The sequence below is a fragment of the Hemicordylus capensis genome, chromosome 1 (genome assembly GCF_027244095.1).
Source record: "Hemicordylus capensis ecotype Gifberg chromosome 1, rHemCap1.1.pri, whole genome shotgun sequence".
Taxonomy (NCBI): Eukaryota; Metazoa; Chordata; class Lepidosauria; order Squamata; family Cordylidae; genus Hemicordylus; species Hemicordylus capensis.
In genome coordinates, this window is record NC_069657.1 from 58601166 (window position 1) to 58627303 (window position 26138).

The following is a 26138-nucleotide window of genomic DNA, read 5'->3' on the forward strand; positions in this document are numbered from 1 at the left end:
TAAGGATTACTTTAGATCCAACCAGTTCTGGCTTGAAACAAGCCAGATTTCCAACCCATTTTAGCCATTTTTTATAAAGTTTCACCTAAAATAAGAGGAGTGACCCATAGCTTTTAAAAAATAACACAGAGTCCTGCCAATGTAGACTTCATGTTTGCCAGATTTCATAACTATATGACCATCTATATCAAAAATATAAGAAGGGGGTCAAAAGGGGGATGCTGTTAACCCTTTTCATGAAGGCAAAAGGCAGCTGGAGGGATGATGGTACAAGGAGGGTTTTCCACATACTGGTGGAATGATGGTACAAGGAGGGTTTTCAATTTCAGAACATTTTGTAAAGTTCTGGCTTGAAACAAGCCAGATTCACCATTTTTAGCCATTTTCAACAAAAGTTTCAAAAAATTCACCACAAATCAGGGAATTTACCAGTTTTCTTCAAATTCACATGCGTGGCACATTTCAAGGTGTTAGGACCAACCAGTGATTTTTTCCTTTGATTTCTCTATTTACTTCTATGGGGGGAAATGGTGCCACTTTGCAAATTCTGAAATTTTGAAGTATTTCCAAAATTAATTTCAACATTTTGGAATTAATTCAGAATTTACTGATCTGATTTTTAAAAAGGATTTGGATTTTAATTTTTTTTTACTAAATTGGGGCAGTTTTGGACAAAATCTGTATTTTAAAATCTGAATTTGCACAGACCTACCATTTGGTTTCTTTCTTGGAGGCAACAGCATCACAACTTGTTTTTTTTTTAAGCAGGAAATGACTTGACATGAAATGCATGGTTTTCAATCAGTTTAAGAAACAAACTAACTCATAACAAAAAGTACAGCGATGCACATTGTTGCATTGTTTCAGGAAGGAGGAAGTGTGAAAGATCACAGATGGTCACCTTCAACATGAAGGTAAGTCCTTATGAGGTAAGTCTTTTCTTGCCAAAGAAAATGGCTACCTAATTTCTTTTCTGGTTCACTGGCCTTTTCAAATCAACCACAGATGATGTCTTTTATGGTTAAACTTTGATCTGACCATTTTGATTACTGTTTTGAAGATTGAAAGGTAATTTTTCCAGTTTACAAGGAACTGCAATCTATTTGTTCTCTCAAGAGAAAAAGAGATACTTCTCCAAGGTATACAACTTTGTCTTGTGTAAGAACAGACTTGTGCAGAGAACTGGATGTGGGGCAATTTTTAATTGTAGGAAATGTCTTGGCTTGAAAAGTGTAAAGCAATTCATGTTTCCCACAAGCTTAAGAAAGCAACAGATTCATAACAAAAAGTCTAGTGTGACGTAAAGAACATCAAAATTGTTTCTTTGCTTTATGACATGTGAAACATCACCAATGTGGAAATAGACCCTTAAGAGTCAAGTCCTTTATTGCTAATGGAAGTGGCTGCTTGGTTCCATTTCTAACCCATTGGCCTTTTCAGACTTGTCACTGAAGACATTTATCTTGTCATTCTGATTACTATTTTGTAGATCAAAAGACAATTTATAAGGAACTACAATCTATCCATTATCCCGAGAGAGAGAGAGATACTTCTCTAAGTAAGTGAAAAGGACACCTTTGTTTTACAAATGTACAGATTTGTACAGATCACTGGATTGTAGGAAATCTTTATTTGTAGGCTTGGCTTGAAAAAAGTAAAGTAACTCATACATTCCAACAAGCTCAAGAAAGCAACAAACTCATAACAAAATGGCATTAGGTAAGGAATACCAAAATAGTTGCTTTGCTTCAGGAAGAAGGAAATGTGAAACAGCATCAACATGGAAATAGACTCTTGAGAAGTAGGTCCTTTTTTGCTAATGAAAGTGACTATCTGGCCTCCTATCACTGAAAAACCTATGATGGTTAAACATCTATTTGATCATTTTGATGTCTCTTGGGGGGGGGAGGGGAGGAAAACTGTAAAGTATTTTTTTTTAAAAGAGTTATTATCCATATGTTCTCATTGCAAATATGTTGTCATTGCAAATGGTGACTCTTGAACTGATAAGTAGCTGAAAAGAAAATAGCACCTTTTAAAACAGCATACAATCTATAAAACTAATCCATCTTTTTTACAAAGCCAACTAGTAGATTTGTCATCAGGAATACTGGCAGCACAGAAATTCCATTGCTTTATCTCAACCAGAAATAACAGTACAAAGTGTGTGAGAAGGAAGTAAGCCCAGGGACTTATGCAGCACTATTGTATGCAATGAATTCTTTTTGCCATTCAGAAGGGATAATTCCTTCTCATGATGTTTGAGCAATGCTAAACTTCTCTTTAGTTATTCTTTCAGATGGAGTGAAACAAAATCTTTGAATATTTTGGACACATCTGTAAATCCAGAGCCAACCAGAAGGGCAGTTAATAGAGAGGAAATCTGTGGCAAGGGAATGAATTTAAGCATAATTAATAACACGCACAGAAAGGAATTACATTTAACTCATTCAGAAAACAAATGCACACCTCTGCTGTCTCTGCATGATGATCAGTGGCATAGCCACGCTGAAGGCAGCCCAGGTGCAAAATCTGGAGCAAATTTCTTCCCATTCACTCACTGCTTCTCCCCCTATACTGCTTTGCTTGCTGCTCTTTTCCCTTCTACCCCACCATTTTGCTTGCCACTCAGGTTTTTTTTTTTTGGTTCATTTTGTTTTCCATCATGCTATGCTGCACCACACCCCCAGGCGGGGTTCCCTTCTCGGTTTGCTGTCTGGCATCCTGCGCAGCTGTGCATCCCACCCCTTTACCTGCTCCTCAGCTGGCCAAGGGCATGCACAGCACCATTTGAGGGGTCAGCATAACAAAAACTTGCTGACCCTTTCAAATGGGTACTTGCCTGCTGGCCCCCTCAAATGGTTCTGCGCCTGCACATTTGTCAGCATGTGCAGAGTTGGGGCGAGCACAACAGTGGGAGTGATATAAGGAGCAGAGGAAGCAGCAAACACAGCCCCACAGCCTGTGCTCTTCACACACACTTGCCCAATTGTGGTGATGCCCCTGATGGTGATTTTCCATGAAGGCCAGTAGGTAGATTGTCCAAGATCCTGGAGGTTTTTGTCTTCCTCTGGGCATTAAGCAGGGGTCACTTGCTAGGTTATTGCCATTAAAAATATTTTAAAACAAGAATTCTCAAATTCAGGTCCCCAGATGTTGGACTATAAATCCCATCAACCCCAGCCATGATAGCCAAGGGGCATTGTAGTTGGGGGTGATGGAAGTTGTAGTCCAACAACATTTGCAAACACAGCTTTGAGAACCCTTGCTGTAATGTTAAAATATTAAAATTTAAAATATTAATTAAAAATCAAGTTTCATCAAATGTTAAAATAAATCTATTGATTAGAACTTATTTTTGTCTTCTTTGCCCTTTTCACTGACATATTGAGTACAAATTTTTAGTGTGTCCATACCACAGATTTACCCTCATCCTGAATCATGACATTCTACTCACAGGTAGGACTACTTGTTCCTGAGTAGTTGCATAGGTTACATTGGATGCCCCTCAACCTTTCCAGACCACAGAACCTACTATAATTGTATATTTCACTTTAGGGGAGTGAAGCGGTGACACCCCCACCATGGTGAACTATGTGAATGCTTCTGTTGCATTTCTGTAATGTGTTTGTGTTCATAAGGAAGGTGCCAAAATGCACCCAGCAAATCTCACTTCCTCTCATTTGCATCATGAAATCTCAATACTTCTTCTTTGGGAAAGTAGGAGAGAACTTCTACTTTTGTCTTTCATACACTGTTCCCACTATAATGTTATAATATCTAATGTTAAACAGAAGAGGAAAATGGCTTCTTGTGAGTCTCCTAGTAGCTTATCTTTCTAAATCTCAGCTTCTGATATTTGATTCAAAATACCAAGGCTGACCTTTCAGCATCCTGTACAAAAGGCAGATTGAGTGTGTGGGCATATGAGTCACACATTCTTCACACACATGATAATGAAGTGCATTGGAACTCTAGGAAGCTAGACAGAAGGGTTTAGAAGTCATTTGTGCTGGAGAGAACCATATTGTACCTTCCTAGAATGTTTCTGGGGGAGAAAAATCCCTGAAAGAATCTCCTGCTCAATTCTGTTTTGCAAAGAGAGGAGTGATGGACAGCCCAGAAGCCTAGCAGCCACCTCCTCCTTCATCTTCCAGTCTGTCTTGTGAGCTACATGCCTTATAACGTTTGTGGTGGTGGTGGTTGTGGTTGTGTGTGTGTGTGTGTGTCTGTAAAAGAGAGAGAGTGTGTGTGAGAGAGAGCTGGAGCAATGGGTTGTACAACCCAGTCTTCAGAAATCAACTGCACCAGCACAATAGGGAGTGGGAAGGCACACACTGCACAGATGTTCCTTGTAATGCCAGCATACTGTTGCACAAAAGGAGACATACAGGGAGATGCTGTAGTCGTGCACACGTTTTACATGCAGAAGGTCCAAGGCATCTCTTGGTAGAGCTAGGAAAGACTCCTACCTGGAATCTTGGACAGCTGCTGCCAGTGATTATTGACAAAGCTGAGCTATATGGACCAATGGCCTGATTTAGTGGAAGGCAGCTTCATATTCTCACAGTTTCGTCCTACATTCTGCCCATTGCAAATATGTGTTTGGTTGCTGAAGGGCTATGGCAAATGATCAGGAATGGGGAGGAACAGTCACTGGTACCATTTAAACTGGCCTATATGGAGCTCAGAAGACACTATATTAGGTTTCTACTTACTCATACCAAACTGGGTTATATCAAGTAAGACCATTGGTCTATCTAATCCAGTACTGTCCACTCTGGATAAGAACATAAGAACAGCCCTGCTGGATCAGGCCCAAGGCAAGAGATGAGGGCATGCCCTGGAGGCATTGTGCTTCTGAGGCTGGAGGTGGCCTATTCAGTGGTTATTCAGAGTCTCAAGTGGAGGTCCTGCAAAAGCTGCTGCTTCCTAGTCAGTTTTGCTGTGGAGATTGAACCTGGGGCCTTTTTCATGCAAAGCATGTGCTCCTTGCAAAACTTACTGGGCCTTAAGGGTTGTAGGATCCCAGCGTATTATGCCTCCTATTCCCAGTCCAAGAATAGTGCAAGGAGGGCATTTATTATTAACAACTGCCAGGGGCATAGCTTGAGAAGGGTGGACCTGTGTTCATCCTGCCCTCCCTTGAGCTCCCCCCTGCCCACCAGTACCTCAGCAACCGCCCAGGTAGCCTGTCTGGGGGATGAGTATGCCACTTGCTGCTCAAGCCACCATTGCCTGCCACATCACTCCACCATTCCACATGCATCCGGCTCCTAGATGATGGGAAAGTCTTCCATTTGCAGCCAGTTCTGTGCTGGGCAGAAGGAGGAAAGCCCCCACTCAGGGCTTTCCTCCTTTCCCACTGCCCAGGAGCTGGCAGAATGGGTGGCAGCAAACGCAAGTGAGAAGCTGGGGGCAGTAGTGGGCAGCTAGCTAGTGGGGAGAGTGAGGAGGCGCAAGGCAGCTTCCAGATGCTGGGTAGCTCATGTTCTTTGAACACATCTGCGCTATTAAAGCTCCGCTCCTGACACCTGCATATTTCGTATGAATGTGGCTTGACAGGCCAATGTATTCTTGAATTTGAGTGATCTAGTAGAATTCCACTCCTGTCCTCTAATCCATTATATATGCCTCTAATTTCAAACTAGTTGAAAGCTGCAAAATTTGGAGCACCAATACATTCAGTATTGGGGCTGAACCAATTTGGAGCACCAATAGCCAGGGATTATGGGAACTGTAGGCCAACATCTGCAGGAGGACTGAAGCTGAGCATCTCTGGCCTACACCATGTTCTCACATCAACCAAAAATCATTCTAAAGAAATCAACACTTTCTAAAGTGTCATCTTCCCCCCCGCCCCCACCCCAGGACTAAACATACTGGATAAAACATCATACACCGCCCAGAGACTTTGAATGGGGTGGTTTATAAATGTAACAAACAAACAACTGTGGGTTGGTTCAGACAATGTTTTGTCCACCAGCCTGTGTGCATGCCATGGATGTGCAAAGTAAGGTTGTGGTGGAATTAGAACCCACACTCAAGAGTTCCCAACCACTCAGTCACAGTGGCAATAACATGACACTGATGCACAGGAACAAGAATGGCAGAGCTCTGGAACCTTTTGGTTTGGTGCAGCAACCGTACACCAGAGATATGTAGCCCTGCCAGCTGGCATTTATTTAGTGAGGAGGAGAAAGGATAGTACTTGTCCACATTCAACTGCCAAATTCTAAATTTGGTGTCATGTTACACCAACATACAGTTTTCCAGATATACAATATAATCTTGCAAGTTTTAGCATCTGGGGAAAAAAGTCATATTTAGTTTATAGTGAGCCTCTTGCTTCAAGAATCCAAAGGGCACTGGAAGATTTGGCTTCATATATATTCATATATTTCAGGCACAATCTTATGTATGTGTTTACACCATGGCAGCATAATTTCATTTCACAATTTCATATACTGTGTTGCTTTTTGCGATGAGACATAGTAAAAATAGTCTAAAAATATATCCTGCACTTTAGCTCACTGTTAAAAATAAATTAATATACAATAACAACTAATTAGGTGACTAAATGCCATATGGATAGTAATAGAGGAGTATAAATATAATTAACTGTAATAAAACATTAAACATTCAAGTACATATAATAAAGCATATTTTTCTTTAGGAGTATTGCAATTATATAATTGTTGCCTCTTTTTAAATAGAACTACAATATATCTAATTGCAAGGGGCTTTATAATAAAAATATACAGCTTTGAAAAATCAAAAATGAACAGTTTCTTAGCTTTGTAATATGTATACATTCCATTGAATAGCAGCAAGAATTCTTTGGATTATGTAAAGTAACACAGTATAGTTCATTTAAAAGTCTGCTATTTAATATACATAATAATAGATGCTATTTTGTATTCATAAAAAAGATAGGTGTTCCTCACTGACAAAGACTGAAATCCTTCAAAGAGTTTTCTTTCATAATGAAGGACAAAAGACTATTAGTATGGTAATGCTGAAAAAGTACAGCAAAGTAGAATTCACTATAATAATAAGCCATTGCGAATAAGTCATGGAACTAAATTGTCTAAAGACAAACAATTTACCTGTTCAAATGTTTATTTCGGTAACTTGGATTAATTCCACCCCCCACCCCCCAGCACCACCACTTTACTTCATGGACTTTTATAATAATGTCTCTGACAGATTTAATAATTTTATGGGACATTGTCAGAAAAATAAACATTAGTTCAGTAAATCTTGATGTCATTTAATGGAGTCGTCAAGGCCAACCTCTTTTTTTATTGCAATTCTGCCTTATGAAATCCAGGATCAGGAATATGGCATAATTGCTATTTGACACTTTTGATATGTTTCAGTTCCCTGAAACTATAACCTTGAAGAACTAATCTAATTTTATATATAAAAAGTGATTATTAACCTCAAAGGAGCTGTGAATAAGTGTTACAGATGAAAGAATATGTGGAACTTCCATTCAAGCAGTCAAATTAAGTGATCAGTCTCTATTTAGGAACCTTTTTCAATATATTGGATCCCCCAGGGGATCTAGATCCAACCTAGAGCAATGGCTTGTAGCAGCTCTGCCTACATTTGCAACAGCTTGAGGTATGTCATCTCACATGGCTTAGGGAAATTGCTGCCAGCATAAATCAAATAATTCCCTCCCTCTGACCCTCAAAGATAGTTGGAAAGTGCAATCTCTCATTATGAAGACTTTTGCTGTCCTGCTGTAGCTCTGTGTCATTGGTCTTGTTCACAGTCACCTTTTCATCTTAGTCACAAAGACTGTTTTTTATGTGACAAAATTACATTTAGCAGTCCTCAGCACAATTACTTCTTGGGGCCACAGGTAAAATCCTAGAAGAAGTTACCGGGAAGCTCTGAACAAAATTCACCAATTTATTCTACTGTCTTGGATAGCCTCATCTGGTAGGTTTCACTCATGAACGTTGACTTCATGAGAAGGATCAAAATGTTGTTAGGGTTTAACCTAACCTAATATCTTATCCCCTCAAAGAGTAACAGGAGAAGAAGAATTGTTAACAGGCTGCAGTGTTGAGATCCACTCCCCCCCCCTTATCCACTCCCAGTGTTGCAGTGTTTCCACTCCCAGTGTTGCAGTGTTGAGATCCTACAGGCTGCAGTGTTGAGATCCACTCCCCCCACCCTTTGTTTTTCAGCTGCAGACAGCCAAGGACACTTGTGTGATCTGCCAGCAAAGGGATTCTGCTAGGCCTGTTGTGTTTCTTTTGCTGTGTTTGTGTTGTTACTCTGTGGGCTGCCTCCTCCCTTCTGGCTAATTGTGCATACTTTTCACCTGGGGGTTTTCACCTGGTTTACTGCCAGGAGGAGGAGTTGGTTGACACTATACCTATAAAACCAGGGGCTGTGCCAGGGGTGCAGCCGATAGCAGGCTGCTGAGTGGGCCAGGCCACCTTTAGGCAGCCACTGAAGCCAGTGGCCACCTTTGGAGGCAGGCTTCGGGAGGGACGGGGACAGAGGGCTGAGGCAAGTTATGCTGCTGCTTTTAGAACTTCTCTGTTTATTTGCTAGACTCTATGAAAGTATGTGTTTTGCTGAACCTGGGGGGAGTGTGTTCACTGACCCTGGGGCGATTTCAGTGGTGGTGGGGAATAGAGGAAGATGTGGAGTTGGCAGGGTAGCAGGCCGTTACAAGGGAAGGGAGATCAGAAACTTAATAGCTGTTACCCCTTCCAGCTTCCCTGCCATCTCTTTGAGCTTGGGGAGCAGTACCAAACCCCACAGAACCTTACCTTCTCTGTAATGCCAGGTTGGTTCAAAATAAAACAGAAATCGTCCATGATTTGATTGGGGATGATGGAGCTGACCTGGTATGTATTACAGAGAGGGGAGGGGAGGGGAGGGGAGGCTAGTGGTCCAGTCTGGGCCCAGCTTCTCCCGCAGGATACTTTGTTGTGGAGGAGATGAGAGGACGTGGGTGGGAAGGAGGAGTGGCTGTGCTACTTAAGACTAATAAATCCCTTGCCAGGATTCCTGTCAGGGAATTTGCCCATATTGAATGTGTGTACCTACGTCTGGAGACCAAGGATAGACTGGGACTTCTGTTGGTGTTCCAGTTCACCCTGCTGCCCAACAGAGTCCCTAACTGAGCTGGCTGACTTGGTTGTGGAACTGGTGTTGGAGTCTTCCAGACTGGTAGCTCTGGGGGACTTTAATGTTCACCTTGGAACCAATTTGTCAGGATCAGCTCAGGAGTTCATAGCAGCCATGACACCTATGGTCACACTCTCAATTTGGTTTTTTGCTCTGATCAGGAAGGTGTTCCGTGGGTGGGGACTCCTGTAACCTCCCCATTGTCATGGACGGACCACCATCTGGTTAAGGTTGGACTCACAGCCTCAACCCTCCTCTGCAGGATGCCTCCTTGTTTCAAGGAGACAATTATTAGACCACTCTTGAAGAGGCTTGCACTTCCCCAGAAAGAGCAGGTACATAGTCTGGGAGTACTTCTGGGCCCAAATCTCTCCCTGATTTCTCAAGTTGAGGCAGTGGCCAGGAGTGCTTTCTACCAGCATCGGCTGATTCGCCAGCTACGTCAATTTCTGGAGATAAACGACCTTAAAACAGTGGTGCTTATGCTGGTAACATACAGGCGTGACTACTTCAATGCACTCTGTTGGGCTGCCTTTTACGCAGTTTGGAAACTGCAGTTAGTACAGAATGCAGCAGCCAGGTTGGTCTCCGGGGATGCCTGAAGAGATCTTATTACACCCATTTTAAAAAAACAACCACCACCCTACACTGGCTGCCAATAAGTTTCTGGATGAAATACAATTTGCTGGTTATTACCTATAAAGCCCTAAACGGCTTAGGTCTGAAGTATATACAGTAAGAGAGTGCCTTCTTCTTCATCAACCCAATTTCCTGTTAAGATAATCTGTTAAGATAATCTGTTGCCACCGGCCCGGTTGGTGGCGACTCAAAACTAGGCCTTTTCTAGAGTTGCCCTGGGACTCTGGAATGTACTTTCTAACCAAACTGTTGATTTATTTTAACTTTTCTATGTGTTTTAATTGTTTTATGTTAACCACCCAGAGTTTAAAGCTTGGGTGGTATATAAGTTTTAAAAATAAAATAAAATAAAAATAAATAAATTAGAATTTCCCCTTCTTTGAATGTTTTAAAGAAGAACCTAAGAACATACCTGTTTAGTCAGGCTTTTAGTCTATAGTTTTAAAGCTTAGGTTTCAGAGTTTTTGTTGTATTTTAAATTGTTTTAATTATGTTAATGGTTTAATGGTTTTAAATAAAAAAATAAATTAATATATTGTGAACCGCCCAGGGACATTTTTTGTATGGGGTGGTATATAAATGTATTAAATACATAAATAATAAGTCAGTCAATCAAAAGATTTTTTTCTTGAACATATCCCCACACATTCAATACATTCATGTAAATTTTAAAATCCAGCCTTGCTAACTTGGCAAAGAGGCCCTTTTTAACGTGGTGAGTCTCTTTATTTAGCAGGGGGAGAGTAACTGGCCCTATCCACCCCAAGCACAGTACCTCCAGTGACTGTTGCTGGTATCTAATGTTTCTTTTTAGATTGTGAGCCCTTTGGGGACAGGGATCCATCTTATTTATTTATTTCTCTGTGTAAACCGCCCTGAGCCAGTTTTGGAAGGGCAGTATAGAAATTGAATAAATAAATTAATAATAATAATAATAATAATAATAATAATAATAATAATAATAATTATTATTATTATTATTATTCACAGTAGTAACTGTGATACAGTTTCCCTGTGAATGCAAAGATTTTACCTATGTCTTTCAAAAAAATGATACCATTTAGTAGACCCTCTTCCTTTTGGAAGATTTCCAGTAGTAGCCCTTTTGAGTTAGGAAGAGCTTTTGCTTCTTGCTCAATATGCTACTTACTTTGTTTGAATGCAGTCACCCTGTGGGACGTTCCAGCTGCCTTTACCGATGTGATCACTTCTGCAGTCCTATTCACATGTTCAGTGTATTACAGGGTCCAGAAATGGGACTGTCTGCGTGTGTCCCCCCGGCACCCATACAAAGATGCTTAGTCTGGTTTCATTTGTTTATGAGAGAGAAAGTCCAGGAAAGCGACAGTGTTTATCACTGAAGCTAAAGGCAGTCTAGGAAGTCAAGCAAGGAAGAAGGAATGGCTACCACATCCTATCCTTATAAAGGTCTGTACAGGGCTCCTCAACACCCCCAAACAGAATCTTCACATCCCCTCACCACTATGCATTCCTGAGACTACAAATCAAGCATTCACGACTCCTTTTGTTTTCAGCACTGCCTTTTTTTTTTTAACCTAGGTGTTAAAACCACCCAGTTCTTCTTTCCAGATCTAAGCCTTAGAGTCAACAAACCCCTAAAATCCTTAAATTTAACATCTGGTTGCCCAGGTAATATCATTACCCAGTCTAACCCATTTGAATTCATTGTTCTATTGTTTTCCATTGAAGACCCCCCATTCATTTTTAACCTGGAAAGGCACTGGTTTAGTGTCATTTACTCTGTAAAACCCCTGGCCCAAATCTCTCAAGTTGTGCAGTCTCTGGGACCCATTGTGAAGCAGCTTTGCCACCACTGCACCCCATGTTTCTCTGCTGAGACCCTGGCTTCCTTCTCTTCACACCGGACAGGTATATATAGGGAGAATCCTTTCCCTTACTCTGCTCCGAGGAGTTCTCAGTTTTTCATCCCCAGTTTCTCATTCCCATCTTGAGCATGGCTGTGTGCATGTGAGTGTTTAAGGTACCAGCTAACTAGTCTAGAAGAGTTTTAGATCTATTTTTCACCAGAAGATTGGGAAAGGAGATTCACTTTCCAAGTGAGGAAGGTGGCCGACTCCTCCCCAAAATAAAAAGAGAGCCCCCATAGGGACTCCGACTCAAAGGTCCATTCCAAGGCCACAGGTTCTTGAGATTGGGTCCATTCTGGTCTGAAATGGACTTGCCTACTGTATGCACCATGGACAGAGTCCACACACAGACCACTTTCTCATGAGAATGTAAGCTGCAGTTTGGAGGGCAAGTCATGCTTTTACCACTCAGTCGGGAGTGAATTTTGGCCCATTTATCTCTGCCTAGGGTATTCACAGGATGTCCTTTTCTATTCAGGAGAATCTAGCCACACAACCCACCACCCATTATGGTCCCCAGTTGTTTAGTTCCTTGGAGCACTGGTACAGTCCCTCATTAGTGACTGTGTGGCAACACAGGGACCACCACCATGTCAGGTCTCATTTTCTGGTTCCCATTTGCACAACTCTCCACTGGAGTTTGCTCCATAGCTGGAAAGCCAAGCTGTGGCCCTCACTTCATAGGATAAAGCCTGTTCTTTGTATTCTTTCTCTGCTCAAACTCATTTGGGCTTTCCTATCTGCTTTCCTATCTACTTAGCTCCCTTCTCTGGATCTCTGAATGGTCTCCATCTGCTCTCTCTACCCAAACTTGCTCAGGTCTGTCCTTCACTTCCCTCTGCTCTCCCTCAAAGTCCTCTGGACCAACTCAACTTAATTCCTATCCCCGGATTTGCTAGGATCTGTCCTGCTTCTTCCGTTCTTCCTCTCGTTCTCCAGAGCAACACAACTTGCTTTCTCTACCTGGAATAATTTAGATTTTTCTATTTCTTTTCTCCACTCTTCCTTTAGTCCTTCCGAAACTGCTTTTCTTCCCCACACTTGCTCCATTTGCCCCTGCTTCCTCCCTGGATCTCCAGACTGGCTCAACTCATTTCCTCTACCTGTTCATGTTTAGTCTCTATTTCTGTTTCCTTTGATCCTTCTCTGGATTTCTTCATTGGTCCTGCCTTCCCTCCTTATCTGATCTTGCTCAGATCTCTCTCTCTCTCTCTCTCTCTCTCTCTCTCTCTCTCTCTCTCTCTCTCTCTCAGCATCCCCCACTCTTTTCCCTTCCCCCATTCCTCACTGTAGCACATGCAATTAAATAGCCAGTACAGCAAAGGGCAAGTGTTAGCACCCAGACATGTGTCCACTTTTCATGTTTTGTGTCTCGTGGGTATATTTGCATGTTCTATCATATCCAAGCCTCTACTCTGTATTCAATAAAATATATTTTCATTTGGATTTTAAGTCTGTGGGGAAACTGCTTGTATTATAACCTAGCGTAAAAGGCCCCTCAAGGGGATAGATGGCTCCCCTCATAACAAATGCATATACAATTTCTGTAGAGGAGACACACATGCAGTTATTAACACATTATGTGCAATGCATGTACAGTGCATGTACCAATATGCAACTCATATCGGTACCTTGAGTTTGAGGAGGTCTGCATCCAGGTTCACTTTAACTCATGTCATTCATACCAAAAACATGCACATATGTGCAGACACCTGTACACACATGCAACATAATGTCTAAATAGGACTAGTGACTTAATGTCAAGAGCTACTTGTGTTAAGAATAAAATCTATAGGGGGAATAGCAAGTGTGGAGTGGGCCCTGAGGCAAGAAGTGAAGAAGGGCCTCTGCCCCCTCCCCTCCTTTCTTCTCCCCATCTCATGTCTTTGCTGCAGAAGAACTGTAAGGAAATAGCGAAAGCATTCTTGGCATGCTCTTTTCTTTTGCTTGTATGCAGATAAATCATACACTTCCCATGAATGCAGACATTTCACACACACATGCATGCATTCCCCTGTCTCAGAAACATTTTAAAGACAGATATACCTTCATCTCATACAATATCAATAACACTTCTATTTTCTGATACCTCTGTTGATTCTCTCTCTCTCTCTCTTTCTCTCTCTCTCCCCCACCTCACACACAAGCATGTGCGTGCGTACACACACACACACACACACACAGACACACACACTCTGGGGGGAGGGGCAGGTGAGCAGAGAAAAGTATTATTATTGCTTTACCCTATTTTTTTTAATGATGGAAGAATTCAAAGAGGATTCCTTTAATTGAAGATCTTTTCAGCTCTGACTCAGCTTCAAAGGAGAAGAGGGGAAGAGTGTCAGGCAGCACCCCCGCTCCCATCCTTGTGACTGATTGGCTGATGCTCAGCAACATTTCCCTCACTGTTGAGCTGGTCAGTCAGGCTGAGGGAGGAGTGGGCTGAACTTGAGCACTAACCAGTCAGAAAGGAATAGAAGAGAAGAGAAGAGAAGAATGCTGCCTGACACTTCCCCACAGTGTATGGAGTCATCTTGCTTGAAGTCAAGTCCTTCAATCATGAGCCAACAGAGTGCCAGAGAGGTGGGAGGGGGAGAGTGAAGAGCAAGCTGCCACTCAGTCAGTGGACAGTGGTCTCCGTCAGGGACCCAGGAGCATTGGTCTCTCACCTTTTTCAATTACACCTACGTCCCTATAATCTATGTACCACTGCGCCATATGGTGGCCAACTGAACTACCCCAGCTTTGCTAGAGCAATGTGTTCTCAGGCCCTCAACTGACCCCACTTAGTCAGCCTATTTACTGGATCCTTCCAGGACAGGAAGGATTTAAAGGCTTTGTGGTTAGGCTCAGGATTTGTCTCAGTTTGAAAAACTGGTCTTTTTGGTTTTGGATCCTGATTTCTGCTTGTCTTGTCTCCGGGCTTTGGCTTTGACTTTTGGCTTGTCTATAAACCCTGGTTCTTGTTTGTCTTGACCCTTGGCTTTGTCTCTGACTTTTGTCTCTGACTTGCAGCTCATCTTCTGCTCCTGATTCCTCTTAACTGCTTGGCTTTGACCTATAGCTCCAATACTGACTCCTGCCTTGCTTCCTAATCCTGGTTGACCCTCTTGCTCCTGGTCCACTGCTAGGTCCAAAGATGCCATTAGGGGGTGGCCCATGGGGCATAGGCCCCCAAGAATCTCATCAGCTACCTCTTCCTCCATGATCTCTTCCAGAAAGGAAGTGCAGCACTGGAAGCACCTGCACAGAACATGGGAGAGAGCTCTTAGCCTCACCTAGCTGTCTGCTACTTCCACCTTCATAGGTGCTGTATAATATTAGATAGTTTAAAAAGCAGATGTAATTATGGGGGGGGGATATGGCTGAGGTTTAATTATTGTAATGAGGGGAATACTGTCATGCTCCTATAGGAACCTTGAGCAGTGTTCCCTCTAACAGGGATTCCCAGATGTTGTTGACTACAACTCCCAGAATCCTCAACTGCAATGGCTTTTGCTTGGGGATTATGGGAGTTGCAGTCAACAACATCTGGAAATCCCTGTTAGAGGGAACATTGGACTGGAGGCATGGTTATAAAGCAGGCAGTTTCCCATAAGAATTGACAACCACAAACTTAATATCTGAATAAAAATATATTTTATTGAACAAAACCCTTGTGTAAACAAAGCTTAGCTACCTAATGGCACAGCGGGGAAGTAACTTGCCTAGGGAGCAAGAGGTTGCTGGTTTGAATCCCCGCTGGTATGTTTCCCAGACTATGAGAAATACCTATATCGGGCAGCAGCGATATAGGAAGATGCTGAAAGGCATCATGTCATACTGCGCCGGAGATGGCAATGGTTCAAATCTCCATTCAGCCATGAAACTCACTGGGTGACTCTGGCCAGTCATGTATCTCTCAGCCTAATCTACCTCACAGGGTTGTTGTGAGGATAAAAATAATCATGTACACCACTCTGAGCTCCTCAGAAGAAGAGTGGGATATAAATAATAATAAAGAGAGGGATGATAATAATAATAATAATAATAATAATAATAATAATAATAATAAATAAAAATCCCTCCTGTATTCTACCAAAGAAAACCACATGGCTCTGTGGTCAGTAGGAGTTGACACTGACTCGATGGCACAACTTTACCTTTAAACAATGCTTACTGTCTAAAATGAGATGTGGGTGCATCATGTTGCTTAAATGGGATACTTTCTGATGTGCAAATCTAGTTCTGCACATTATGTTTAAAGGGAAAGCATTCTTCCCAAAGCCACTCTATTCTGTGGTCCCCTTGCAGAACCTTGGTGATGAAAACATATTCTGGATGTTCTGCATTCTGCTACTTCCCAAGTCTGGCTAATGGTGATGACTAAGAGAGTCTTCTCTGTGGTGGACCCAGTTCATGGTTATATTTATCCTCACAAGGACCCTGTGAGGTGCTGAGAGATAAGTAACTAGCCCAGAGTCACCCAGTGAGTTTCATGGCTGAATTCATGGGATTTGAATTTGGGTCACCCTCCTTCTAGTCCAGACTCTACCAGACCTCATTCTAGTCTACCTCTACCAGACTTCAGTAGGTTTTCATCTATCTATCTATCTATCTATCTATCTATCTATCTATCTATCTATCTATCATATTTTTGTACTGCCTGATATGTATATCTCTAGGTAGTGTAAAAAATTAAGAATATTTAAAAGTCACAAATTAAAACACATGACAATAAAGACAATAGAATAAATTATTAAAACAAGTTTTTAAAAATTATTAAAATGAATTCTAATTAAAAGCCTGAGAGAACAGGAGGGTCTTGAGGTTCTTCCTGAAAATAAACATAGAAGGAGATGCTCTTATTTCAGCAGGAAGGTTATTCCAGAGCCCTGGGGCAGCCACAGAAAAAGCCCAGTCCTGGGTTGCCACCAAACGAGCCAGTGGCAACAGTAACCAGACCTCTCCAGGAGATCGTAGCAGGTGGCAGGGCTTATGACAAAAGAGGCACTCTCTCAAGGAGTCTGAACCCAAGCCATTAAGGGCTTTATAGGTAATAACCAACACTTTGTATTTCATCTGGAAACATATTGGCAGTCAGTGCAGTTCTTCTAGAACCGATGTTATGTGGTCCCTTCGTATTGTCCCAGAGACCAATCTGGCTGCCACATTCTGTACCAATTGTAGTTTCCAGACTACGTACAAAGGCAGCCCCAAATAGAGTGCATTACAGTAGTCAAGCCTTGAAGTTACCAGCATATATATGTACCACTGTTTTAAGGTCATTCACCTCTAGAAATGTACGTAGCTGAACTGAATCAATTGAATTTATCAACTGAAGCTGATAAAAAGCACTCCTGGCCACTGCCTCAGCCTGAGAAACCAGGGAGAGTTTCGGGTCCAGGAGCACTCCCAAGCTACATATCTAGGATTAGGATTAAAATTTGTAAATGTGAGACACAGGGAAAGACTCTTCCAACATCAATAATGGCACACTCCTAATGTGTAAACAATTATTTCTTAAGTAAACAAGAATGAAGTGTTTCAGACATATCTGTGGTTCACCAGTAGTGGCAGTGTGGAGAAGAGTGATCAAACATGTTTTAGGGTTAGCTTGATTACCAATAGCTATTACTTGTCCTTCATGAACCCTTGTGATGAGGGTGGGCTAGAAATGGAAATAAGCAACAATTAAAAACTTGAAGAAAACTTTTCAAGATAATGGACTCCCTCTCCTCCAATTCCATGACAGTGTGTAGGCAAGGCATTATGACTGATTAACATTGTTTTTATATAACCTATTATTTACTCTCAGGTCTCCATCACTGCATTATTTTTATATTGTTATAATCATTCTCTTATTGTGTAGCAATTAAATTTCCAAAAAGTATAATATTTCACGGCTGAATGTAACCAGCTAAATAACACTCATAGATTTATTAATGGCAACAATTCACCTCTAACTGCAGTGACAGATTATTTTAAAAGCATCAGATAATTCCTCTGTGTAGTAGCTTTATTTACAAAGGACTTCAGGTATTTTATTGAAATTACTTTCCGATTTGTAAAAAAGAGGTGACTTTTGAAACAATGATCAGATTAAGGGCTGCATAAAAAGAAATACTTTCAAGATCAGAATTCAGATCTTTCAACTCCTGTCCTATTTCTAAGCACAACCATTGAAGTATCTGCAGTATTAAAACTCTTGAAGAATAACTGTAAATCAATCAATTTTCTTCTTAATTTATAGGTGGCAAATTTGAATTAGATGTCATGATACCACCATAAGTGGTTATCTACTTGCCCCAATCCTGCTTGAGTACTACATCAGCAAAGAAACAAATGCACAGTTTCTGGGAAACTGCATGCACAAATAGTGCTACACACACGGTTTGCTTTCTGATCCAACAGTTGGAGCACTTTCAAAAAGGTTAACATTTCACTAATCAGCTGCAGAGGACAGGATGTCAGAAGCTGGATTCAGATCCCACAAAACATCTGATTGGCCAGATTTTAACTTTTGAATGGGCTTCATGTGGACAGCCTAGGCTGTTCCATGCACACTCTGTTGGGTCTGAGCATCAAGTTTATTTCACCTTAGACTGGATTATTCATAAGGAAGATGTTTTAATTGGTATTATATCTCACAAAATAGGAAGCAGTCTACTCAAACAGATCACAAGATAAATTTATTAGATCATATCATTTCAGATTGTAGGTAGGTACAGAATAGCATATTTTAGAAAAACAAATTCGTATACATGGGGGTGGGTAAGCATGAGAATTAAGTGAGCACCCCCACCCCACTCTGTTTTACTGCATTTTATTCCCCAAACGTTTAATGTGTACTTATGCGCAATCAGGTTTATGTGCAGAAATATTTTCTATATATCTGGGAAGATATGTGGGTTTTCTATTTATGTGGGTATATGTGGGAGCTATGGATATATAGATCATTGATCAGATACAAATACACACAACAATACTACATCTGTCAAAATCCAGTCCAATGGATAATAATTGAAGCAATATATTTTCTATATAAGAACATAAGAACAGCCCTGCTGGATCAGGCCCAAGTTCCATCTAGTCCAGCATCCTGTTTCACAGAGTGGCCCACCAGATGCCGCTGAAAGCCACAGGCAAGAGTTGAGGGCATGCCCTCTCTCCTGCTGTTACTCCCCTGCAACTGGTACTCAGAGGCATCTTGCCTTTGAGGCTGGAGGTGGCCGATAGCCCTCTAACTAGTAGCTGATGATAGACCTCTCCTCCATGAAGTTATCCAAACCCCTCTTAAAGCCATCCAGGTTGCTGGCTGTCACCACATCTTGTGGCAGAGAATTCCACAAGTTGACTATGTGTTGTATATATGTGGGTATATATTTGGGGTACTTTATATGTGGGAGGTTTGTATATGTCAGGAACACATGCATATGTGGGAAGAATCCTGTGGAGCATTCAAGGATTAAGTTTTTCCACCTTTAGTTTGAAGTGGTTCAATCCAGGAAATTTCATCCACCTGATATGCTGTATCCGCACTTAGGCCTAAAACAGAAAGCAATGCATCAGACAAATATAGTGGGACATTAAATGCATATGACAGATTTAACATAGCTGGTTATCTATTTTTATATACCTATACCTATAATTTGAGTAGTTCCTTAGTAATTCCCTAAATCATAGCACTCTGTCAACACACTCTTACCAATTATTTAGTAAGAATAAAATAACTCCTATTAATGTAGGTAACTGCATGGTATCTTGCAAATTATATCACAAACATGCTCACCTGGAAATTTTTATTGAAAGCCTTCTGTGTTGGTGACAGGAACACTGTAGAATTATAGATTCAAAAGGCTGGAAACGATCTTCTGCTTTATGGGTGGCACATGGATTTTATTAAGTACATACTGTATCCTAGTGTCAGGATGGCAATAGGAAGGGAGAACAGAACCCCCAAGGTCCAGAGGCAGTCTGGCAGGTGGACACCAACCCACCTGCCTGCTCCCATCTGCTCCCTTCTCCTTACCACCACTGCTGCAAGGAAGCCAGTAGAGTGCTGGTCTCTGAATATACTTTCACTTCAATGCTGCTCTCCAAAGATACAGTGGGAGGCTGGAGCTGAAGAAGATGATACTGCCTGAGAAGGTATGCCCCTGCTGGGAAGGGAGGGAGGAAGGAAGTGTGGGAGGGCGGGCAGGGAGGCAATCTGGACTAGGGGTATAGAAATAACTGCTCAGCACATTTTGCACACCAAACAGCTTGGGAAGGAGATCTGGGGCAGGGGGATGGCAGAAAAAGCTGCTCAATCCACTCTGCATGCCAAGAGTGGGGTCAGCAGCCCAACACAGAGTTGCCAAAACTTGTGGGTTGTGAAGCCCAATCCATAGACACTGGGCCCAGAAAATTATATTGCCCCCCACCCTCAGCATTTAATTCTAAAATAGGAGATGCTGAGTTCTGCTTTAGATGTTAATGTCCCGAATGGGTGGGGTAAAGATAAATGAATCCATCCATGAGATCTGCAGATCTGCGGTCTTTATTAACAGAATCTGACCATTACTGGACAGATGGGAAGCCCAGAGAATCTTCAAGTGCCATTTCACTTCAAGTGCCATTGGATGGGAGTTCAAGGCTTGGGCCATCTTTGTAGACATTCTGAGAGATAAATGTAAATTAATTCACGATAATTATTTGTAAGTATCTGTAACTTAAACAGCAAACCAATCTTACTATTCATGTAGAGAGATCGGACCGCATAACATATAGATAGTTGTCTTCACCAAAAGGATGTTACAAAAGAATATGTGATTCATCTCACAGGATACAATAGAATCTGCCTTGGAATAAAATGGCACATTTAATGCATGCTGCCAACTTTCTATAGGTTCACTTGAACTATCCACACAAAGAATATTCTCTTGTGTTAAATTTCTATTGTTGTAGGGCTCTTTTCCAGAACAATTTCCCATTCAAATTTAGATTTATTGGAACTTTGCTGTGACTATTAAAATAGACGGTTGCAGAATTAAGATTTATGGAGCTGACAGTCATGTGTCATATCACTGGGATCAGCATCTGTATTTTGTCACGCATAGGGGAAAATATTATATTCTATTTGTGTTGTGGTAAGGGGATTAGGTCAGGATTTGGAGGGAAAAATCTGCTCTGCTCTGAAATGAAAAGGATAATAAGATTTTGAACAAACTGTTTTCTTTTAGGCTGAGACCTGTGCTATCACACAAAGCAACATAGTGAAAATATTATAGACAGAAATATAGAATTGTATTCAGTTCTTATTTGTAGTATTTCTTTGTGGACATTTTAAAAACTATCATTTGATAGAAGTGGTATATATATTTATAAACAATATATACAGTTAATTCAGAATTGGATGTGGAGACATCTTCAGGTAAAAGGATTCTGGTGAAAAAAGCCCAGAAGCCGATTGGCAGCCTGTGAAGCTAGGATCGGAATAATCCTTTCCTCCAAGACTGAATGAGTGCCTTCTTTGCCACATTTAAGCAGAAGTTAAAACTCTTCCTGTTTATGCATACTTCTTCCAATATGGACTGTCTGGCAAGGCCAGCTGTCCTTCCCTCCGAGGATGGAGTGGTGAGGGGGTCAGAGGAGGCAGGGACAGGTTGCAGCCGGGAAGAAGCATAGGAGGGCAGAGCCCTGAAAGGGCTGAAGGGGAGGCGTGCGAGGATAACATCAGCAGCACGCCTCCCGAAGGGAGGGGGTCTGAACAGGAGGAGGGAGAAGAAGGAGAGGCATTGGCAGCAGCTGTAAAGGGTAGACAATTACAGGGAATAAATAGGGGTGTTGGCCCATACTTGGGTGCGGGTGATGCATAGCCTGTGTGGAAGCATATAAAGAGCCAGCCAGGGATGACAGACTGGCTGGTGGCGGGTGTCAGGGCCCCCCGGACAGGGGCAGACATAAGGAGCTAGCATCCTGGGATGGAGGAGGCACAGGGTGATGCTCAACCCCCTTCCTGTCCCTGCTCTGAGGCCAGACCCGGTAAGCCTAGCCAGGCTTGGTAAAGGGGATAGAGATGTGTAGCTGGACATGGACTGAATTACTGGGGTTGATGTATATGCTTCTTCTCATTATTGCTTGTCTCAGGATTTCATGTTTGCTTATTTTTTATTACTATTTTTATGATTAACTTCTTGGGCTGTTCCCTGCTTTATATTCCTCTGGGAAATTTTCATTTATTCATTCAATTTATATACTGCCCTTCCTAAAGTGGTTCAGGGAGGTTTACATTAAAATAAAAAACACATAGTAAAACAATTTAAATTTTCTAAAAACATTTAAAAGCAGATTAAAATTAAAATTAAAACTAGATATTAAAAGCCAGGCTAAAAAGATGTGTTGTTAAGGCTCTCCTGAAGGCCTCTAAGGAAGATAACCTTCTTATATCTATGGGGAGTGCATTCTACAACCCAGAGTCGGGGGGGACAACTGAGAAGATCCAATCCCAGATTGCCACCAGATGAACCAGTGGCACCCAAAAACAGACCTCTCCTGATGATCTTAGTGAGCAGTGGAGATTTTGTAGAGAAAGGCGCTCTCGCAGGTAACCCAGACCTAAGCCTTTCAGGGCTTTAAAGGTAATAACTAGCACTTATATCTTGCCCAGAAACATACTGGCAACCAGTGCAACTGTTTGAGAACAGGCATAATGTGGTCTCTCTCTGGGATATCCCAAGACCAACCTGGCTGTCGCATTTTGAAATAATTGACGTTTCTGAACCATGTACAGCCCTACATAGAGCGCATTGCAGTAGTCAAGCTGGAAGTGACCAGCTGATGTACCACTGTTTTCGGTTCATTCTCCTCAAGGAATGGGTGGAGTTGTCTGATCAATCGCAGCTGGTAAAAAGTGCTCTTGGCCAAAGCCTCAACCACAGCCTCAAATAAAGTGGGATATACATATTTTAAAAATAATAACAACAACAAAAATAACTGATCTGTTGGCCCCAGAAAGATCAGCCACATTCTGGCAGCCACATTCTGGACCAACTGAAGGAGTTTTCGGATTGTCTTCAACCCCACATACGGTGCATAACCTGAAGGTGGTTAGTACACGGACGGCTGAAACTAGATCTGACATCTCTAGGAAAAGTGTAAACTGGCATAGTAGATTAAGCTGAAAAAATGAACTCCAAGTCACCGATGTTCCAGGCATCCAGGAGCAGCTTTGGATCCAGGAATACACCCAAACTGTGGATCTGCTGTTTCAGGGGGGATGCAACCCCACACTGGATAGGATGCACACCTTTCTCCTGATCATCAATCCAGCCATTTTGTCTGGCTTAAGCTTCAGTTTATTCACCCTCACCCAATCCAAAACTGCCTCAGAATACTGTCTCAGAAGTTCCACTGCCTCCCCAGAGACAGATAAGAGATAGACCTGAGTATCATTCACATACTCTGAATGACCTTACTGAGCAGTTTCATGTAGATGTCAAAAAACATGGGTGGCAGGACAGCTTTGTGGCACCCTGAATGCCTAAAGTCAGGGGTGGAGTAACAGTACTCCAGCACTATCTTCTGAGGTGGGTGTTTGTGTGTCTTCATGCAAGAGGTGAGGCAACAACAACAAAAAAACAAAAAAACATGCACGCACAAGGGCAAAATATAATTTTGGCACACTGTCTCAGATACACCCATATCTTGAACCACTATTGACTCCCCCAGTCAGTCTCCCAGGGCTGAGTGAACAAGATATTCTCAGTTCCACACTTATTGTGGACCCCCCTTAGGAAGAATACATTTGCTGGTTGTAGGCTCCCTTCCAGTGTTGGGGTATGAGTTTTCACCACAATCCCTGCTGAGGGGAGTCTTGACGACTGCCCTTTCAAATCCAGAGAGCCTGCACTAATTCCATCAAGATCCCCTGCTCTTTAAACTAGGGTGCGTTGAATCCAGATTAATCCTCCTGACCGAAAGTGGCATTCACCTGGCTTTGACAGGTGCTGCCTTCTCGGCCAGGTTACACTTCCCAGAATCACCTGCTATGATTACCATAGGTCTGCCTTAGACACTGGTAGCAGCTGTGCAGCTATATTGTGGCATAAACTCTACTGAACCATCCCTTCTCTCACCTACCCACCCACTGCCCCCTCCCTCCCATTTCTCTGTGAACCTTCTGTGTTTCTCCCCCAAGATCCCCTTCTCATCTGGAAGAGCCCATTGACATCCTGGGGTATCACTAATTGTGCATATGCATGGCTGTGTAGCTTAGGAATTTCAGGAAAGTCACTGCTGTAAGGAGTGGCAGGAAAGAGTTAATATGTCTTTTCTCTGCCAAGGGTAAGTGAAGACATGTTCACACAGAGTACACCCACCCCTACATCATGGCCAGTAGTTGCTGGGTGACTGACAAATTGACCCAATGCCCACAGTTTGGCAATGCGAGCGGAATGGAAAAGAAGAGAATTTCAAAATGTATTCAAAGGGACTGGGAGGCAGAGAGAGCCCTTGTAGTGCGGAGAGGAAGGTTTGATTTTGTGGTTTTCATTTCTCAACACTGAGTATAATGTGATGTGCTATTACTGCTATAACTATCTGGTTTTGCTGGATCTCAGATTGACAAAGGCAGAACTTCAGCGCCTTCCTTCCTTCCTTCCTTCCTTCCTTCCTTCCTTCCTTCCTTCCTTCCTTCCTTCCTTCCTTCCGCTGTGGTTTATTTTGTTTGTGAGACAGTGTTGTGGAGAGAAATGGATAGTGGCAGCTCTCTCTCTCTCTCTCTCTCTCTCTCTCTCTCTCTCTCTCTCTCTCTCTGTGTGTGTGTAATATTTCTTGGTGATTTGCTGTGATGATCTCCATGTCTGGCCTTGAGAATAACTTCAGTGCTTCACTTACTGCTCTGGTTTTCTCTGCAATCTGCATCCTGACTTGCAAGGTGTGCTCAGTCAAAATGTGGTTGATGTTGCTCTAGTTGAGCTTACAGCTATGCTTGCTGCTAAGGGTGCTGCTGTGGCAGCTGTTGCAATGGTAGGGAGTAACATAAGGAGTCATAATGGTGTGTGAGAGAGCAACTTGTGCCAGTGATGTTACTTCTGGGTCAGTGATTCTTTTTTGGCTATTTTTGGACTGTGTTTGAAATCTGTGTTGGGAGAGACAGATTCCCTTTTACTGTGTGCTTCTGCAGTGTTTTTCAAGGCAGGGTTACAAAATGCATTGCAAATTGCAATGCAAAACTTGTTTGTGCACTCTGTGAGTGCAGCTTGTTCTGGTCACAGGGAACAATGGGGAGACTATACCCATTGTTCCCCATGAGTCACTCCTGGGGACACCAATTTTTAACACATTTTTAAGCTTTCCCCCAAACCCGCATAGGATTCTATGGGGTTTTTGGAGAAAGGTTAAAAAAAATAGCCTGCTTGCCTATTTCTTTTGTGGGTTGGGTGACAGGAAGCACCCATCATGCTCTACCACCCAACCCTCTTTGGGGTCCCTAGGAGCTATCCATGGGGAACAATGGGGTATTTTGAGTTTCCCCATTGTTCCCTGTGTCTGAAACACTCAAAATGTTTTGAGTTTCTTTCATCAAAACAACCAGTTTGATCACTCTTTCAATGAAACATCTCTGCCATTTTGTGTTTTGTTTCAAGCTTGAAACAAAATGCAAAATCTGCTTCGTGCATATCCCTCGTACAGACAGCCCTCCATTAAGGGCATTTGCTTATATCAGGCAAAAATTTGGTATTTTTTTTTACTGGTCATTGTTCATACATCCAGAAAGACAAAATGAGTTTCCACCAGTACATCTGGTATAAATGGGAGTGGCCTGCATTAGGACAAATGGTGTTGACATGGCCTTGGCGTTATTACTCCTTACAGTGGCTGCGTATTCTTTTTAAATTCACAACTGCTTCTACAAAGTTAGAGTGGACTGGAGGTTAAGTGAGCTGTCATCAGAGCGTCACTTTCTTTCACAGGCACTGAAGACCTTCATGTGTGATGGTGATGATGGAAAATGTGAAACTCGGCAGAATTCCCACCAAACACTGCTCTGTCTAAAAACAAATAATTTTTCCTTGAAATGATGCAAGCAGTATTTAGTTATACCAGGTGCAATGTTCATGAGTAACAGATTTGTTACCTGCTAGTTTTCTTTCTTTGTTTCAAGTCCAGTAGCAAAGGCTGTTCTTTCCTACATTTCTTAAATTTAAAAAGACAGTTCGGTCCTTAGAGACTTGTATTTCATGCAAGCTGTACAGCAAATGATGAAGCTGTACAGCAATAGCAGCAGTTCAAAGTATCACCAAAGTTTTCATGCTAATACCCCCATTAGATCATCGCTGTTGTTCTAAAATGCTGGTGGTGATTGTGGTATTTAATATTTCTGTTGTTCTGGGCATTGATCGAAATAAAAGCTGATTAATATTTCTGTCTGGCACACCCAGACATCCTTACCTCCGGCGGTGGAGCTGTGGGACGCTCCGGTGAGGC

The 26138-nt window shown here is 42.1% G+C and overlaps 1 long non-coding RNA gene across 1 annotated transcript; it reads left to right on the forward strand.

The window, feature by feature from the left end:
* Window positions 1-26138, forward strand: LOC128343014 (uncharacterized). Its single transcript, XR_008315305.1, has 3 exons — window positions 1-914; window positions 1490-1558; window positions 26093-26138. It is a non-coding gene; the product is annotated as an uncharacterized LOC128343014 (long non-coding RNA).